Source organism: Cebus imitator, unplaced genomic scaffold (genome assembly GCF_001604975.1).
Source record: "Cebus imitator isolate Cc_AM_T3 unplaced genomic scaffold, Cebus_imitator-1.0 Scaffold135, whole genome shotgun sequence".
Lineage (NCBI taxonomy): Eukaryota > Metazoa > Chordata > Mammalia > Primates > Cebidae > Cebus > Cebus imitator.
The window spans coordinates 1,564,052-1,583,702 of NW_016107450.1; the positions used below are offsets into that span (position 1 = coordinate 1,564,052).

Sequence of the window (19,651 nt, forward strand, 5' to 3'; positions counted from 1 at the left end):
GAGTAGCTGGGATTACAGGCACGCGCCACCATGCCCAGCTAATTTTTTGTAGTTTTAGTAGAGACGGGGTTTCACCGAATAACACTATTCTTAACATCCCGGCAAACATCCTTCCAGTCTGTCCACTTTTGATAAGGAAGAAAGCATCAACAATTGAAAAAAGCTGCAGCCGAGAGCCATAGATGGTGGTCCCAAAGGAGATCCTCAGGCGCTCCTGGACCACGGGACCATCATTTTTGAACCAGTGGATGGTGGGAGGTGGATTGCCAGAGACTTTGCAGTGCAGTTCTGCTGTCTGTCCCAGGGACGTGATGATGTAATTCATTGGTTCATCCAGGGTCAGGTAAGAATCTGTCAGGGTCAGGAGTAACACATTCATATCCACATGGCACAAGATCAGGAAGGATGCCTGAAACTTTCCTGTTACTGACAACATAAAGTTATGAAGGCCAGGTCAGAGGCAGATAGAGTAATGGAGCAATGGATATTTCCATAATGTTACTCATATCAACCATAACTTTAATGTTGCAATATGTAATTCTTTCAATCACATATATATAAATTCAATATTCAATACTGTACATTATAAGGATCTTGATTATACAGTTCCATGAGTATAGGCAAATGCCTTCACCCATGTAACCAATGCCCCTACCTTGTTAGAACCCCAACACCCCAGAAAGTACCCCTACAATCTTTTGTAGTTGGTCCCTGCTCCCAACCACTCCCTCCCACCCCTCCTCCGAGCAACTAAGGTTCTAATTTCTATTATCATAGGTTAATTTTGCCTGTTTCAGAACTTCATATAAATGGAATCATGCTGCATATACATTTTGCATTTGGTTCCTCTTAAGATTTATTGCCTTATACATTTAATAACAAAATAAGTTTCATTTAAGCTTATTCAATAAAGTATTTAAACATCAGCATTAATATTAGTTGTAGTATCCAGTTGCAGAGAAAATAATTTATTTTTAATTAAATTTGAATTATTAAAAAAATTTGCTGTTATTCATGTGTAGGGAGCTTTCTTTGGTTTCATTTTTCCTAGACACCCCTTCTTGGGTAGACCCCCTGCCATACCATCGCATTGTCCCATGTCTTCCTAGGTCCAAATCTGGGGTGACTTGTTCAGCAGCCATCTTCACTGAGAGCTATGAGCCCCATAAGGGCAGAAATAGGAATGTTCTGGTCATCACTGCATCCTCGGTGTATACTACTGTGTAGCAGCGTTACCCACCAGAACTTTTGGCAATGATGGAAATGTTCCATAATCTGCACTGATTGATAGCCACTAGTTACACAGGGCTTACTGAATGCATGAAATATGGCTGCAGCAATTGAAAACTGAATCTTTAAATTTAAATAGCCACATGTGGCTAGTGGCTACTGTATTGGACAGCACAGGCAGAGTGCAGCAAATTTGTTGAATTTAATGGAATTTATTAAAAAGTAACTTTTTTTGAGCTTTTTAACTGGGTAATTTAATTGCCCAAATGTCTGTAAAATGAGTTTGTAAATGCTAAAAATAATTGATTCATTATTTGCTTTAATTGCCCCTGCCAACCCACGATTCAGGAGGAACGTTGTTAATGTCTGGGCAGCCTCACAGGAGTGTGTCTCACATATGAATGGCATTTATCATGTGTGCAGTAGGAGAGATTAAGCATGAGCACTGCATTGCCATCTCACTTAAGCCAATGAATGACACTTTCCATCTCACTTAAGCCAATGAATAATTATCCTTCACAACAGATTCATGAGCCTGTAAATGATCTTGCTAAGGCTTTGCTTCCTAACATTTATATTTTGATCTTTATCTTTGGGCATGTTTCTCCAGTCTATATACATCTATACTCAATCCACGAATGTGTTTGCTCATGGATATAAGCATGTATGTTCCTAAGATGTTTGAGGTATGCCCAGAAAGGAGGGAGGCTAATTAGCAGATGGCTCTACGGAGCCATTGTTATGCCTTTATAGATCCATCTCATTCCTTGAGAATAGATAACTATGTACCCTTTGTGGAGAGAAACTTAGAGATAGCAATGTAATCACATAACAATGCCACTTTAAGCATAGTAATTAATACTCCATGGGACAGATGCTGGAATTTGATTGGCTGGGTTTGAATTCAGGTCAGCCCCTTGCTTATCTGCATGACTTTGGGCAAGTTAACCTCTATGTACCTCAGTTTAACCAACTGAAAGACAGGAACAATAAACAGAGCTCCATCTGAGGGAACTGTTAGAGGAGGATTTAAATGAAATTGGGTGACATCTGGGAAGCACTTAAGCCAGTGTTTGGTAAAAAGGAAGCATGTAAAAATGTGAATTAATGTTGTTACTATTATTTTCACTATTATTTTTAAAGTCTGTATACTGCTTTTCAGGTTACAAAATGTTTTGACAGCCTCTGTCTCCTGTTATCCTTTAACAATCTAGAGAAGTAAGAAAGGCACATTAATTACCATGATTTCCAGTGCAGATGAGGAAATCATGTCTCAGAGATTAGCAGACTTGCCCCATGGTTACACAGGAAACTGCCCAAAGCTTCCATCGCTAATGGCCTTTAATCCTCATGCTCAGCCAAGCACCTAAAGAAAGTCCATTTGAGGCAGCTGGCCAGCTCTGGACTGTTTTGAAGCCATACTATATGCTAGGGCTTTACTTTAGTATTCACCTGCATGATAACCTTGCAAAGGAGAAGTCATTATCACTGTTTTACAATGAGGAAACCTAGGATCAGAAAGGTTAAGTGACTTCTTGGAGGCCTTGCGGCAGAACTGAGGTCCAATTTACATCTCTCTGGCTGCCAACCCCACTCTTTTCACTCCACGAGACTGCTCTAGAACCATGAGACCCATTGAGGGCTGGGTACAGAGTTGGAATATCTCCCTAAACCAAGGTGGGCCACGGACACACATATACCCACAGGGTTGTGCTCTTCCCCTAACTTTGGCCAAGACTGTCTGGTTAATGGGCCTAAGCTGTAGCCCCGGGTGCCAGCTGATGTTCTTTCTGGTTTCCCTCCAGAGGCAGGCACCTCACCTGACCTGCTCCATAAAATAAATACCTAAAAACAAACATGAGGGTTGCAGGGCACTGTGACATCAGTGTAGTAGATGGTCCAAGCAGTGTGTTTCCAGAGAGAACAAAGGAAATGCAAATAAATCTTGGTGTTTACTGAACAAAGGAGACTTGCCACAAACAGGGAATTTGGTTTTAACTTTCCACCAACAAAGAAGAAGGTTCAAATTTGTTTACCATCTGTAGTTGCTCACTTAGTAAGCAGAACTAACAGACTGTCTGGTCCTCAGTTTGGCAAAGACCAGAAGCATTAGAACAATCTTTTGCCTAAAGAACACAAAAGCATTTCATGACTGAAATAAAATAAAATAAAAACACATGTTTCTGTCACTGACTGCTATTTTCCCTGTTGTGAACAAGCCTCTGACCATGATCCATTCTCTTCCCAGAACCATCTGGGTCCTTCTGCAGTAGCCTCATGTGTTGGGGGACCCATTCTCCTCTCTACACCCAAAGTTCGGGGTGACACTGCTGGTTCTGGACTAGTCATTCCCTTCAGAGAACACCTGGGCATCCCAGCAAAGGTGTCCGGTGCAGAGGAAATTCACACTGGACTCAATTCACATTGGACTCATAATCTATTATCATAACAGATTATCATAATCTATTGATAATATACATCTATTATCAATCGGTTGTGAATCCTGGGCTTTGGATTCATAATCTATTACCTGGGCCTTTGAGGTCTGGTCTGCTTCTTCTGAGACAGTTTGTGTTTCTGAATGGGCATCTGCAGAACTACTGGATGACAGGTAGCAGGTGTCCAGTGAGCTTGAATGCCACACAAAGCAATCTGGCTTCTACATGTAAACCTGGCTATTTGTACCGTTTTCAGTGGTTTGATTCAGTAGTTCTGATGATATGTGCTATGGGAGATTTCTCATCCTCTTTTCCCTTATTCCCTAGACTACAAACGTTGAGATGGCAGACGGTAAATAGGAGGTAGGGTACAGTCTGGCTTAAGGGAAAAATTCCATTCCCACTGAATCCACCTCTAGCTCTGTGTCCCTGAACAAACGATGTCTCCCAGCCAGTGCTAATACTAGTAATGATGAGGATGATGACACTGACAACGATAATGATATCATAATGATGGTGATAATACATAATACCTAAATGGTATTTATTGTCATGACAGGTATTCGTATGAACATTTTACGCATGGGAAACAGAGAAGGTAAGAAAGTTGTCCAAGATCACACAGTAAGTAGAAGCGAGGTTTAAAACAAATTATTTTTGCTCCAGAGTCCGTGATGTAGTTTTCAAATTTTTTGGTCTCAGGACTCCTAGATAATCTTTAAAATACTGATGCCCCCAAAGAGAAAGTTTTACAATATTTGTTTATTAACTTATTTAAAAATAAGGACAGTCCCATTGCTTAATATAAATATTTTAGTAAAAATATTTAGTGAAAAATATTTTCCATACACATACATCAAAAATAGTGAAAAAAGTGGCATTTTAAAAAATGATTACACATCTATTATTTGCCTTAAAACCAGACAGCTGAAGCCTTCTGTTACAGCATTCAATCTGTTGAGGTATGTTGTTTTGGTTAAAGAAAATCTGGCTTCCCACAGTTGGAAAAGGGAATGGTTTTTAACAGTCTTTCAGATGATTTAGGATATTCTTCTTTGATACTACATCAACATTTGATAGGTGGTACTTTCTTAAAGGTTGGTTGCAATGTGAAACCTGAAATCATATCAACAAACTTTTCATAATCTATTACATTATAATAGATTGATTTATCTTGTACTTTGAATGGTTATTCTATGCATGATTTTGTAACACGATGCATTGCCCATTTAGAAAACACTGGTTTACTGAGTTATGTTCATTTTCAAAATGTGGACACCCTTACTTATCTAACATAGAAAATTCAAATGCATTTATATCACCACCAGCGTCATCAGCTATGATTGAGAAGAAGGTCTCAAGCTCGTGATGGTGGCTAAAAGTTTTGTCAAATTCTAATTTTTGCTTGAAAGTTCAAATTTTATAATTGGCAACTACTACTACTGTTTCCCTGAAGTGGCCAGTTCATTTCGCTCATTTTAAAGAATATTCAAGAATAACTAACCATAATTTCTCTGTTGGTCATTCTTTAAATCAAAAGTGGCTAGTTCAGCTCAGAACTAAAATGCTTTTCTTTGAGACAGTCATAGTATTTGGCAGGATTACTTTATGTATACTGCCCATTTGCCATATAAAATATTAGAAATATATGTATTCAAGGGTCAAGATTTAATATGATTAATAAATTTTACTGCTCCATGGACGACATTCTTAAGTGCAATTAGCTTTTTTTTTTTTTTTTTTAACTACAAGTGTATGGCAGTGGAGTGTACAGTGACCACTAGTTTGGTACAGTTCGGTGCCACTGCCTGAATTTGTTTCAGCAGTTTCACTCACCATTGCTTTTGCACAATTAGGATGGGTAAACTGCAGTCCAGAGGACTTAAAGGCCTATCCCAGAGTTCACAGCTAATAAAAGGCAAAGCCAGGATTTGGACTCCAGGTCCAGTGCTCTTTCCATCGCACTCCATAGCTGCCCCTTCCCAGCCCTCGTGGACCTAGACTGGTGTAAGGCTTTCAGAACAAAATGGGTTAGCTCAGGGTCTGAGCAGTATGAGTCAGAGAGCAGAGTGGCATGCATGGCATGTTTTCTATTTCCGAACAGGCCGTTTGGGGCTTTGGGACAATCCCAAGCGATTGTGTCAGATCTGGGCAAAAGTTTGGGACTCTGAATTTAAAAGGATTTGTTATTTTTACAATGTACGGAAATGAAATGCCAGTATCCTTTTAGTTCCACCATTTTTTTCCATTAACAATAGGAAGTGATGATCGTAGCTAACAGTTTTCTGAGCATTTACAAAATGCCAGGCAGTATTCAGAGCATCTTACACACTTTAACTTAAACTTGACAACAATCCTATGAGGTAGACTCTAAAATTAACCTCATTTTAGAGATAAGGAAACAGAGACACAGAGAAGTTAAGGAATTTCCCAAAGTCATACACAGCCAGAAAGTGGCAGAGCCAGGACCCAAACCCAGGCCTTTGAACAGCAGAGACCATATTATAATCTGATGCAGTTGGATTCCCAATCAATCCAACCTGTAGTCTTTCATTGTCCTTTACACTACTCATAACCTAGACTAAAAAATATTCTGGCCTTTTTATGAGTCCATCAAGCACGTGACAATACCCACTGGTACTGAAAACAACTAAATCACCACTAGTTGCTTATGATGTAACTGGAAGTCATCATTGAGAATGAGCTTTTTAAATACAGCACAGGCATGGTCTGTACTGAGGCTTAATGAACCAAAAAAAGTGAATGGCAAGAAAAAAGTTAGTTTTTGAGCTCTCTGGGAATTGAGACTCTATTTACTCCTTTTTTCATTTTTTGTATTCACGATAACACTTCATGTGTTATCGTGAACTTCGTAGGTATTTAACAAATGCTGGTTGATGAAGTAAATGGAAGGCTCAAGTGAATTTTAAGCAAATTAGCTTTGGAGACACCCCATTTATTACTTACCCACTTGACAAGATGTCACATCCACAAATCCACAAATCCTTCCCAACATTTATTACTTAATTTTCAAAGTGCCCCCCCATCTCTCCTCAGGGAGGGAGGTGGGGCCAAGAGTTATATTCCCATTTTGACAGGTGAGAGAAACTGAGATATAAAAAGTTGAGCAGTCCTTTGCCATGGCAACCCACCAGTCAGCCAAGGAGCCAGTCACAATTAGGCTTAGGGCCTGGGTCTCGGCATCAAAGGAGGCATATGCCAAAATCCTAGCCTCCCACATGACTGATGCTTTTCAGAAGAGGAAGGAGGTTCCCAACATGAAATAAAATGCTTAGCTAAACATAAAGGAAGGCTGCCAAACACAGTTAGGTCATCGCATTTGACTTGGAGAGAACATTCTGTTCACGCTATCAACCTGCGTTCACTTTCAGCACACTTCACCATAAATACTTCTGACTCACTATCTCGGGAAATATTTTTTATCTTAATAAACTCAATGCAAAGCCTAATCTAAATCAGCTTGCACATTCTTGAGTCGAAGCCACAAGCTGCATTTAATAAAATCAGCCGAAATAGCAGGGGACTTCTGAATAACCACAGTTCATTATCTGACACAGGGCTGCTGGGAAGTCCCGAATGCACAGAGCTGAAAGTAGGAGCAGGAGGTGGGTAAGCTGAGGGTATGAAGGGACCTGAGACCATCGGCTGATCCCACCTGCTGGATCTTAGTTCTCATCGGACATCTTATTGGAGGCCCTGCTTATAATAATAGACAGTGTCACACCAACCAAGAGCATAGGCTCCAGAGCCGGACTGCTTGGCTTTGTATCAGAGCACCACCTCTAACTTGCTGTTAAGTCATAGCAACCTCTCTGAGTCTCAGTTTCCTCAACTCTGAAATGGGCTAATAATCATACCTACCCATTAGGGATGTTGTGGGGGTTAAAGGAGATAATCCATCTTTGGAATATCAAAAGCATTCCAGAAAAATATATTGATACCTGGGTCTCACCCTTAGATACCTACCCATTAGGGATGTTGTGGGGGTTAAAGGAGATAATCCATCTTTGGAATATCAAAAGCATTCCAGAAAAATATATTGATACCTGGGTCTCACCCTTCTAATTTAATCATTCGAGAATGGAGTCCAGACATGAGCGTTTTTTAAAAACCCTTTCCAAATGATTCTCCTGTGCAGTGACTAAGAGAATACTTGGCTACAGTAACTATCACTAACATTTCCTGACCACTGACTCTTGCCTGGCTTCCTGCTAAACCCTGTAATTAATTTATTCCTCAAAAATCCTCAGGAGTATTCTCCACTACAATCCCTTCTTCGGAAGAAGAAAACAATGCTGAAATATTAAGTGTGTTGCCTAAAGTCACATTGCTGATAAAGCGTGAAATCACATCTCCAACCCAACCCTTCGTCTTCACTCTCCAGTATCCAAACCTCTGCCCCAGGTTAAGTACAGAGGCGGTACGATGAACATAAACATTTCGTGGCGGAACGAACCTGCTGGAAACCAGGGCATGTGATGATTAAAAGTGAAAAGAAAAGAAGTGCTGTGCTGGGCTGGGTCCTGTCTGAACACATTTTCTAGAGAACACAAGGACTAATGCATCAAGCTGAGCTTGGCTACTGACTACTGAGTAGTTAAGAGTGGGTTTAAAGAGTATCCACTGGACCAAAGACAACAAGTGGCCAATCATGTGCCTCCTTTTTGGGGAGGGAACACACATACATTAGGAATGGCTCTGCAAATATGCACTTAGAGCAAAACCCCCTATAAATCAGGGATAATGGGGAAAGACAGCCACCTTTATAGGTCTTTCCTTAGGAAGCCCACTTATCACGAGGAGCAACTCAAAGAAGTTTAAGAAAACTTTGACTTCACTACCTAGAGGCTTATTTTAATGAGTAGATCTTTTTTACAAATAGGCCAATTGTATGTAAATACACTCTTAAGAGCTCAGGGGAAACTACTTTTTCCTCTTAAGAAAATATCTATGCCAAATGCGAGTGGCTGGTTTCCAGCATTTAGATTGCTTTGAGTCTCAGGTATAGGGAGGAGAAGGGAACGTGTGTTGGGTGCTGATTCTATCAGGCATTTTACATGAATTATTACATTTTGTCCTCACCAGAACCCTGTGATACACAGAGGATTTTCCAGCCCCATTTTAAGGAAGATACCAAGGTTTACAGAGGTCTTAGCATAGCTAGGCTCTACACAGCTAGGACTAGATTTCAGTTCCGTTGACACTCTTCTCCTGTTCCTACTCCCAATCCGTATTTTGTAACCTACTGTCATTAAGAACTTTTCTCACTATTAACTCACCTGAGACCATCCAGATAAAACCTCCTTCCCATACCAACCAGTCTTTATTTTTACCCCAGGAGCAGGTTATTTAAGGGGATCCTTGGTAACCACCAATTAGGTTACTCTAAGAGACCTTTTCCTGATTATAATGTTTTGTGAATATATGGTCTGAATGTTTCTGGCCCCCTAAAATTAGTATGTTCAATGCTGAGGGTGATGAAGTGGGGCCTTGGGAAATGATGTCATAAAGGTGGTACCTTCATGAATGGGATTAGTCCCCTTATAAAACAGACCCCAGGGACGTCCCCTGCCTCTCCTACCATGTGAGGACACAACAAGAAGACAGTTGTCTGTGAACCAGGAAGTGAGTCCTCACCAGAGAGAACCTGACCATGCTGGTGTTCTGATCTTGAATTTCTAGCCGGAGAACTGTTAAGAAATAAATTTCTGTTATTTTGTAAGCCATCCAGTCTGTGGTAGTTTGCTATAGCAGCTGAACAGACATAGAAAGTGAATTTTTGTGGGTTTAAATATTTAATTTATTTTACCTCAAATTTTCAAGTATTTTTATTATGGGAAGCTATCATTTTGTTATTTTATATTTATCATGTGTGCATGTTTCACTTGAAGTTTTAAATCGGAATACTTAGAAGCTATGGGCAGAAACATACTGAACCATCAGGCCAATCACTTTATTTCTATTTAATATGACCAAAGTCTTTTAACTGAAATTTTGGATACCAAGTTCCTGGCTTGAGAATTGGTCCTTGAGTTTTGGAGAAATATTCCCAATCTTTTTTCTAACTTTCTCAGCCTCATCCATCCCAATTTTAAAATGGTAATTTTTAAAAAACTAAACCCCCATCTTTAGCTGAATGCTAGGTTGATAAGTAAATCCATAGGCCTAACAACTCTTTAGGGTTTGGGTACATCTACATTCCAAGAAGTCACTTGCAGCTTTTCCCATCTCTGTAAAACCAAACCAAATAATACCAACAGAACCACCAGCTATTATTTTGCTTCACTATAACTTAGTAAGGGTATAACTTACAAACAACAACAAAAAAGCAAAGTTTCTGACTCCTGGGCTTAAGCTTTGTGGGTCACACTGCAACCTAAAGACTGCATTCTCCTTTGTGGTTGAATTATAAACCTTTGAAAAATGCTGACAGACCTTAACTATAGCAGGACAGGATGAGTGGGTCCACATCATTAATGAACTTTTAAATGACTGGAGACAGAATCTAGAAAGCCAAGCCTGAAATACATTTCTGTTTTGGGCTTTGGGCCAACACAAACAGAACACATCATAAGTCACCTCTGTGATTTCAGTACTATGAGCAGGAGATGCCTCAGCATCAGCACGATGCGTGATTCTCACCATGAAAGTTTCTAGCTGCTTCTACGTCATGCAAATGCAGTAGTTGTGCTTTCAGCCCTGGTAGAGGGCCTGCTGCTAGGAAGAACTAGGCCACATTCAGGGTCTTCAAAGACAAAATCTATGTGTATTTTCACTACACTGGCCTGACTCTGTGAGGCAGTGGCTTGCCCAGTCATAATAAGTTCTCAAGCATTTGATGGCTCTAAATGGAGCCTGGGTGGCTTTCAAAAATAAAAGTTTGTCATTCTGGCCCATCAGTTTCTATTCCTCTGGGGATCACATAGTTATACAATCTCGGAAACTCCTGTTTAATCAAGATGTGTGCCAGTCAGCATTCCAACTCAGTTCCACCGAGGCTGACATTCCAGTTTCATGTTTTCCCAGAAGGTAAACTTTAGGGAACACAAAAGGGCATACAAGCCATTCTTTCCTCCTTTCTCCATTCATTGTGCAAGATCCATATTTCAAAGTTTGAAAGAATCTGCTGACTTGACCACATCTCAAGAGCTCTTGTTAGCAAGGCAGTGCAATGGTGAAGTCCCTGTCACTTGAAGGTTCTCTCTCATGAATGGGGCGGTTTTGGCTTCAAATTTTGAACCAAATTCCTCAGCAATTAGAGATTATCTGCTCTACTGCTTTTTAAGAAAACAGAAAATCACTGAGAAATCTGGAGATGAAAACTGAGGGAGGTACTATTTTCTTTGTAGCAAGAAAGTAGACAAAAATCAATTCAACACACAAGGCTGTGAACTTTGAGGATGTGACCATGCCTTTTTCATTTGCTGTGGCTCCTTAAACCTATCACAGGCTTGCCAAAGATAAATGTGTAAAATGCTAGATGAAGAGATGAAAAAATCTATTTTTATTTTATTATAAATAGATAAATCCATAAGATCCTGTATTCAAAGATTGCTCACCCTGGCTATAGAGTCATGCAGGTAAAGAGACAATCATGATAAAGTGTATTCTGCTATGTTCAGGGTGGTAAAGAACCCTAGAAGGTGAAACTTAATCCATTTTTCAAGCCAGAGGTGTCAGAGAAGGGTTTCCAAAGGAGGTAACACCTTGCAATCGGTGGAATTTTTTTAAAAAAGAGGTGGTGTGGCCTCTGTCCTTTAGGAGCCCCGTAAGCTCTGGAAGAAGGAGATATTCCAGGGATCTAATTTGAAAGTACAAGTCAAAGTGAGATCAAAAACCAAGTGTGCGGTCAAGATGTTGAGTGCTGAAGGTGTTCACAAGAGCGGGTGGAGAGAGGGAGGCTGAGATCAAAACAGGCTGGCCAAGGTTACTGAGGTGGTGGCAGAGAGGCCAGATGGTTCTCTGACTTTTATCAGGCAGAGTGGGCCAGACCCAGTGTGGAGTGGAGAGGGAGAGAAACCCCAGACTTCCTGTCTTCTTGCTGGAATGTACAGGCATTTAGGGGAGGAGAGGAGTAGACAGGAGAGGAGCAACAGAAGATAAATAAGCAAATACTTATTAAACACTTGTGCGGACATGGATGGTGGACCTGTCCCATCTCTCCTTGGCCTCATAAAATAATGACAGAAAAGAAACCTATGAAAATAATCAGAACAAGGGACGAGGTAAGAAGAAGGATGTTTTATGTGTAGGAGGGGTGAACTTGTCCAGCTCTAGAAATCAGGGAACGTGTGAAAGAGTTGGGGAGGTGCTGGCATTGAACTTTGATGGAGAGCAGGGCTGCAGAGGGAAAAGGAAGGGCAGAAGCTGTGAAATTGTTGGAGAGAGTGTGGCACACAAACCAGATGCCATCCTTGGTGACATGTGCCATGCGTTTCTGCTGAGGACTCCACAGAGCACTTCTCTCAGCTTCCCTCCCACTTCACTGTTTCTGACATTAGGTCAGAAATTATTAGCATTTTAGGTTTGCTTGCATGTGGTAGGGTATTTAACACCCTAATCCCCTGTTCAAGAAATGTCAACTGCACACCCTCATCATGGTGACAACTAAAGACAGAACCACTCATATATGACTAAATTGAGGAGCCCCAAGGCATCTTTTCATCATGGTCTTCATAGCCATAGAGCCTAATCAGTTCCCAGCACACAAGAACTGCATGATAAAATGAGGCCCTGATCCATCTTGCCTGCCCATACTAACTCCTAGGCCACTAAAATCCATAGTTAGCAAATTTCTGTGAGTAACTGTGGTTAGGTCTAGCAAACTGGTTGCAAAGGATATGGCTGTCAATGAAGCAAGAAACTCTCAGTTGTCTGAAAATCACAGCTTCCATCTGAAATGAAAGCTCCCTGAAAAGTGTTCATTTTCTTTCATATTTCTCATGCAAGAAGAAGCATAAAGCAGAGAGGTGGAAACATATCTGCAAATTCTTTGATGCTCCTTCCACCAGAAGGTGGAGTCTGTGTGCCCTTTCCTTGCAACTGGCAGGACCTCTGTGATCGTGTCCTCCTTGCATGTGGCAGGGCCTCTGAGAACAGAATGTTGCAGAAGTGACACTGTGTGAGAGACTTGAGAGTCAGGTTTTTAAAAGCTTGAAGCAGTACCTCTGGGAGCCTTCAGACACCAGTTACCCTGAGGCCACCACATGGAGAGTACTTGGAGAGAACAAAGAGATGCTCTTGGACATCTCTTGTACAAACATACTTGTGTGGAACAGCCCAGCTTGTGCCCTCTCAGCTGGGACATCAGACATGTGAATGACAAAGTCTTTAAGATGACCCTAGACCCAGCCACCATGTGACTGAAACTACATGAGAGACCCTGTGCAAGAATCATCTAGCTGATCCCAGTCAACTCTCAGAACCAGGAGAGAGAATAATAATACATGATTGTAGCTGCAAGCTACTAGGTTTGTTGTGGTTTGTTACCTAGCAGGAGCTAACTGATATACAGCTCTTGCTTGAGATTCTAAGGAATGAAATAAATTCTTTAGAGGAGCAGACATTTATTGGAGAAGTACCTTGTGACAGATTCTGTGCTAGGAAGTAAAAGTAATGACTTACATGCAGTTCCTGGTTTCAAGGATCTCCCAGGGGAGATTCAATATGAACATGGATTATCACAGATATTAGGCAACAATGACACAAGTGGCACAGAGAATATATGATGGGAGTATATTCTGGGAGATTCTTGGATGAACTCGCTGTGATCATAGGCTAGCAAAGTTAGCAAAGTGCCCTCCGGATGGGAAAGCCCATGGAATGAAGCAAAAATAAGCATAAAGAACTTTGGTCCTTCTATGCTGTGAGTTTGCTGAAGACAAAAAGCATGTATCCCAGAACCTGTCATATAGCAGAATCCTGCTCAGTTTATATTTACTGGATGGAAAGGTGGATGGATGGATGGATGGATGGATGGATGGATGGATGGTTGGATGGATGGATGGATGGATAGATGGATGGATGGTTGGATGGATGGATGGATGGATGGACAGATGGATGGATGGTTGGATGGATGGATGGATGGATGGATGGATGGATGGATAGATGGATGGATGGATGGATGGATGGATGGATGGATGGATGGATGGATGGATAGTTGGATGGATGGATGGATGGATGGATGGCACTAGGGAGCCAGCCGAGAAAGAACATTGGCTGGCCTCATGACCAGAAGGCCAGGGATCAAGTCCTAGCTCTGTGACCCTGGATAAATCACTGATTTTACCTGTTTATAGTCCTCAGTTCTCATATCTGTCTAATGTGAGGATAAGGCTAGGAGATCCCTTAGGTTTGTTTCCAACTCAAACCTTCTAGGGTACCAAAGGGCAAGTATAAACATCCATCTATGTGTTTACTTGGCCATCTCTATAATCAAACAAATACACACCAGAGAGGTGTCAGCCTGTCTTTATTAAGACCCTTTGATTACATTCAATAGGAACTAACTCAAGCCTGTTTAAGATGATGAGGAAAAGCAGATGAGGTAGATGGAAAATTTAACATAGGATGCAAGGGTTTCTTATGGAACTTTGGCAAGATATTTGGCCAGGTTTCGAGAGGAACAGGAACCAAGAACTGGAAATCTGCCAGGAACCAGATCAGGAATCTCCCTCCACCCCCAGACTCTAATTCTCTTTATGAATCTGCTTACGTCTCTCTTTGAAAACCAGCTTTCTTGGCTTTTCTATGCACACAGTAGAAGATCAACACTCTGGCCCCCAGGTTGATCTCCTGGGGCTAACAGCAACTGACAAACACTAACTGGCTACCTCTGAGTTCCAATTGCAAACTCCTGGGAAAGAGACTCTGGTGTAACCTGAGCCAGGTGCCCTCTCCCTGGTCCAATCAACTCTTGCCAGAAGGACAGGGTTATAAATACAAACATGGCTACTAAATGCCCCTCATGATGGGGTCATGAGAGCAGCTATCAGACAACAGAGGGTTATGATGAGGTAGGCAGCCTCCCTGAAAGGTATCTCATATAAAGCCCAAGAAAATGAAATAACCAATTTTTGTATGGATTATTGACAACAATGAAAATTCTCTAAATTAAGCTTCCTGTTCATGTGCACTGGTACCCTTTCCAAAGCCACTTTAGAAACTCTGACAAACTTGAGGAAAACCAGTTAATTTTCAAATTCATCTAGGTTGCACACAAGCATCATTGTTTTCTAGCACCTTTAGGATGATCCCACAAGCATGATGATGATGCAGACTCAAGAGGAGACCTTAAGCTCCGGACTGCTAGTGTGTGCTACAGACTCCTTTCTCATCACTTTACCAAAAGACGTGACTTGAAAACATATGCAAATGTCTCCACTGAACTCCCACACCAATTCCTGAAAGCTATGAAGGATTTTGGTGTCACTTTAGAACGCACTCTATTTGTGGACTAGCCCAGCAGGAGAATCAGGTCAAGCTATTAGGGAGATTCTATGGAAAGGTAGGTACCTACCTGAAGATTAATGACGTTGAATCAAGGAAAAGCAGTTACTTTTGACATTTTGACAATTACTTTAGGGTCTGGTTCTTATTAGCCCCATTCCTTCCTTTTTAAAGGCTTATTTATTTACATATTTTTAATGGAAAATGTCAGGAAATTTGGAACAAGAAACTTACAATAAAACACGTCCCCTGACCCTCTGATCTATCAATCTTTCAAATAAACAAGAATATTTAGAAAAGCCTGAAAGAAGGCATTTCTTGGTAGTTATCTGATATTAGCCACTGCAATGGTCATTATCTAGCAATTGTTTTGAGGGAAATGGAGTAGAATGGAGAGAATAGGAAGGAAAGAGAATGCAGACAATGAGTAAGTGAGAGAGAGAGACAGAGTATGAGAAGGAGAGGTGGGAGATTCGATAACTCATTTTTGCTGTAAATGCTTTAAAATCTTACAGATGCCAAACAAGACACCCTTATTCATATTTTTTCTCCAACCATTCCATTTTGGAAGCTACATTATTCACATATGAGACATTCAAGAAACAAATTCTGAAATAAAAATGGGCACACCACCAGTGGAAAAGCAAACAAAAGCAGCTAATGTACTGTGGCTAAAAAAATTTCCAAACAAAGTGGCAGTAATTTACTGCCCTTGCTTTTAGCTAGAGCCCATGAACATAATCAGAACCCCCGGGACTGTTGGGAAAGTGTGATTTACAGTAAGTCTCAGGATAATAAAAAAAAAAAGAAAAAGCAAATTACGCATGAAGATGAAAGCTGTATTTCTTCCATTTTCAGCAATGAAATCAAATTTCAAGTCAGAATTTCAGGGTGAAACTCAGAAGTCTCTCAAGAAGTAATCTATGAGCCAACCAGCATCCCTCCTTGGACACTGCTCCAGCGACTTGAATAATGTAAGTAATATTTAGAGACGACAATGATTAGAAAGGCCCACACGCACCATCTGAGTCATAGTGAAGAGGTGGGTGGACCTGGATTTGAGTCCTGGCTGTGTCACTTGTTCTCGTGTATCCTTGAGCAAATTATTTCACATCTCCAAGCTCCAGTAATACCTGTTGCTTCTGACTGTTATATGGATTAAATGAGATAAAGTGTATAAAGCACTAAGGAAAGCGTTTGGCACATGCAAGTCTCAATAAATTTTGTTATACATTTTAAATACAAATAATACATTTCAATAAATGAGTTAGTATACTTAAGGCACTTATAGCAGTACCTGCACAGTGAAGGTCTATATAAGGGTTTGTTATTATTATTACTATGTAATAAAACCTCAGTTAATCAGAATGTCTAGATAACGAGGTAACTAAGTTAACCAATTTTCATACCCAAAACCTCTAAACCACTTCAAGTTTTTGAAAATCCTTTTAAAATGTATTAGTCACTTTTCCAAGATTCGTAAGTATAATATGTTAAGTATCAATTTAAAATTTTTACATGCGATCATACATGGCTCCAGGAATATATATCACAAGTCCTGGGTTCTAGTACCACTCTGTTACTTGTCAGCAGTGTAACTTTGAGCCTCAGTTTCCTCATCTGTGAAGTAAAAGATCTGTCATGCTTTTCTCCCAGTTTTGGTGACTATCAGATGCCATCATGTATATGCAATTATTTTGAAAACAACAAAATTAAGGTGAATTAAAAATAGCATAAATTTGTTATTATCATTCTTTAGAATATGATATCCTGTTTCTCGGGATGCGTGTGCATAGGGGTATGGAGATTCTAGATTATACCAAGGATGTGGTTTTTGAAAACTGTGGTAATATACACATAACAAAATGTATCATTTTAATTATTTTTAAGTGTTTAGCTCAGTGGCATTAAGGACAATCCGTGTTATGCAACCATCACCACCATCCATCCCAAAACATTTTTCATCTTCCCAAACTGAAATCTGTCCACTAACGACTAACTCCCCATTCTCCTTTTCTCCCAATCCCTGGCAACCACCCTTTTACTTTCTGTCTATGAATTTGACTACTCTAGGTAACTCATATAAGTAGTTTCACACAGAATATTGTTTTGTAAAAAAAAGTCCCTTGTTTATTTTCTTTTCTTTTCCATCTTTGTCTTTAAAAGTTGAATATAAAAAGCAATGGAAATTGAGAATTTCCTTTTGTTGGTCCTAAATCTTTAAGGCTTATAATAAGACTGTGATTAAGAAGAAACAAAGACACTTTGCTCTGATAGTATCCTCCAGGCTCTAACGGGGCCGACTGCTTGGTCTAATCTCCATTGCAATCTTAGGATACTTCTGAGAAGCTATGATGTTATAAGGCTGTGCAGTGAAGACCAGGGATAAAGTCTGGTCCCACCTCTGTCACAAGGTACTTTTGATATTTTATGAATCATTTTTTCCTTTGGGTCATGTCTGTTAAGGTTCAGGCAGACTGGGCTACATTATTTCAAAGTAGTGTCAACTTCATATTCCAGTGTTTTGATGGCATTTATTCCTTGAAAGACACTGCAAAATACCATTCTCTTCTTCCTCCAATCTCTATCCAAGAACAACACATTTTACATAATGAAAATGGAAGAGGAGGAAGATACCTATGATATTTTTCCTAGGAAAAGAAACAGGGGGAAAATACTGAACTGGTTTTGGGTGTTCCTGGCAGCTGATTTAATGCTGTCATCTTTCTTCTGAACAGGAAAAAAAAAAAAGAGTACAGAAGAGTTTCATAGCACATGCCAAAATGTTATATTGCACATGTGCACACACACACACACACACACACAAGCAAAAGCTGTGTTCACATTAATGCTATGCCTTCACATCGGAAAAAACAAATAATGAGTTAAACCATCTGAATTTAGAAGACAGAGATACATGATAATTTTTTAAGTTATCTCTGAAGTCACATCAAAATGTACACCCCAGGATTCTAAGATCCAATTCTGTTAAGGAGAAAAAGCAATCTAGTCAAATATAAGATGCCACAGACAAAAAGGGTTATGTATTTGGAACGAACAACTATCCTTAACATTCATAAACTTCCCAACTGGGATCCATTTGTATGAAGAGACTCTTCTGGTCTGATAAGAGCCTGGCTCTGGAAAAAAGAACAAGACGACCCAAATTCTTTTGGGGGAGACACTTTCACACATGAATCATCCACGAAAAATGGCAGCTGCATCATAATGTTGGCTGCCTGCCCCAGAAGTTGACCCTGGGGGGCTCTGCCTGCTGAGACCCACCTTCAGCATGGAATGTACTCAGGACAGCAAGGTGAAGTACCTCATCCATCTGACTTCTATAGCCAGGGACAACTCATGAATATTACCATTTTCTTCCCCAGACAGTGTAGCCCTCGGTTGAAAATTTAGTCTCTACTGGTCAGAATCGAGTCAATTTTGTTAGTATGGATATTTCCAAGCTGTGTCCCCCAAACAGCTTTATAAATACTGACAGATGCTGGGTATGGTGGCTCATGCCTGTAATCCCAGCATTTTAGGAGGTTAAGGCGGGCAGGTCGGTTGAGCGCAGGAGTTCAAGACCAGCCTGGGAAACACGGCAAAACTTCATCTCTACAAAAAACACACAAAATTAGCCAGGCATGGTGGTATGTGCCTGGAATCCCATCTACTCAGGAGGCTGAGGTGGCAAGATCGATTGAGTCCAGGAAGTCAAGGCTGCAGTGAGCTGCGATCATGCCACTGCACTTCAGCCTGGGCAAAGAGTGAGATCCTGTCTCAAAACACACACACACACACACACACACACACACACACACACCCCTAGTTGACAGGACCACCATACATGAAACAATGTAACGATAATTTGTAATAATCTTAATACAAGTTTTTTAATATATGTTATCCACAAAGGGATGGGAGAAGTTAGGTTTTATAGGTCTATTTCCATTAAATCCATGTCAGGGATGGAGAATTCCTGAGTCAGAAGACTTCAGAGATTAAAGAGAACTGAAATATTAGTTATACCAACACCCCCAGAGCATTCTTGATATGGCATTCCTGAAAACTGGTTATGCAATTGGCTTCAATTTCTCTAGAGAAAGAGAGACGACTTCTCCATGAAGAAATGAGTGAAGGAGGTAGACTACATGATCTTATATCAGATCTTTAGACTTTTGGGAACTTTTGTCTTCTCATCTATAAAAGATGGAAACTATTTTATAAGGCCAGGTGGAAGTGGAAATTGTAAAGCAGCAGTTTAGCAACTGATTATAAATGAGTGTTAGTTTCCTTCACTGTTATGTTATTCGTTAAAAAGTTTTTTCATATATTGGGCAGAAATCTGCTTCTTTGTAACTTTTACCTAGTGGTCTCAGTCTAAACCCCTCAAGCAACATTTTTCTGTCTTCTGCAAGGCATCACTTCCAACACTGGCAGATGGGCACAAGCATTTCTCTTATGTAGCCTAAACTCACCCAAATGCCTCCCTCATTCTTTGGAACTAATGAAAA

At 40.4% G+C, this 19,651-nt stretch overlaps 1 protein-coding gene across 1 annotated transcript in view; it reads right to left on the reverse strand.

The window, feature by feature from the left end:
* ROR1 (receptor tyrosine kinase like orphan receptor 1) overlaps positions 1-19,651 on the reverse strand; it is a 404,583-nt gene that overhangs the window by 126,341 nt on the left and 258,591 nt on the right. The gene's annotated exons all lie outside the window — the stretch shown is intronic.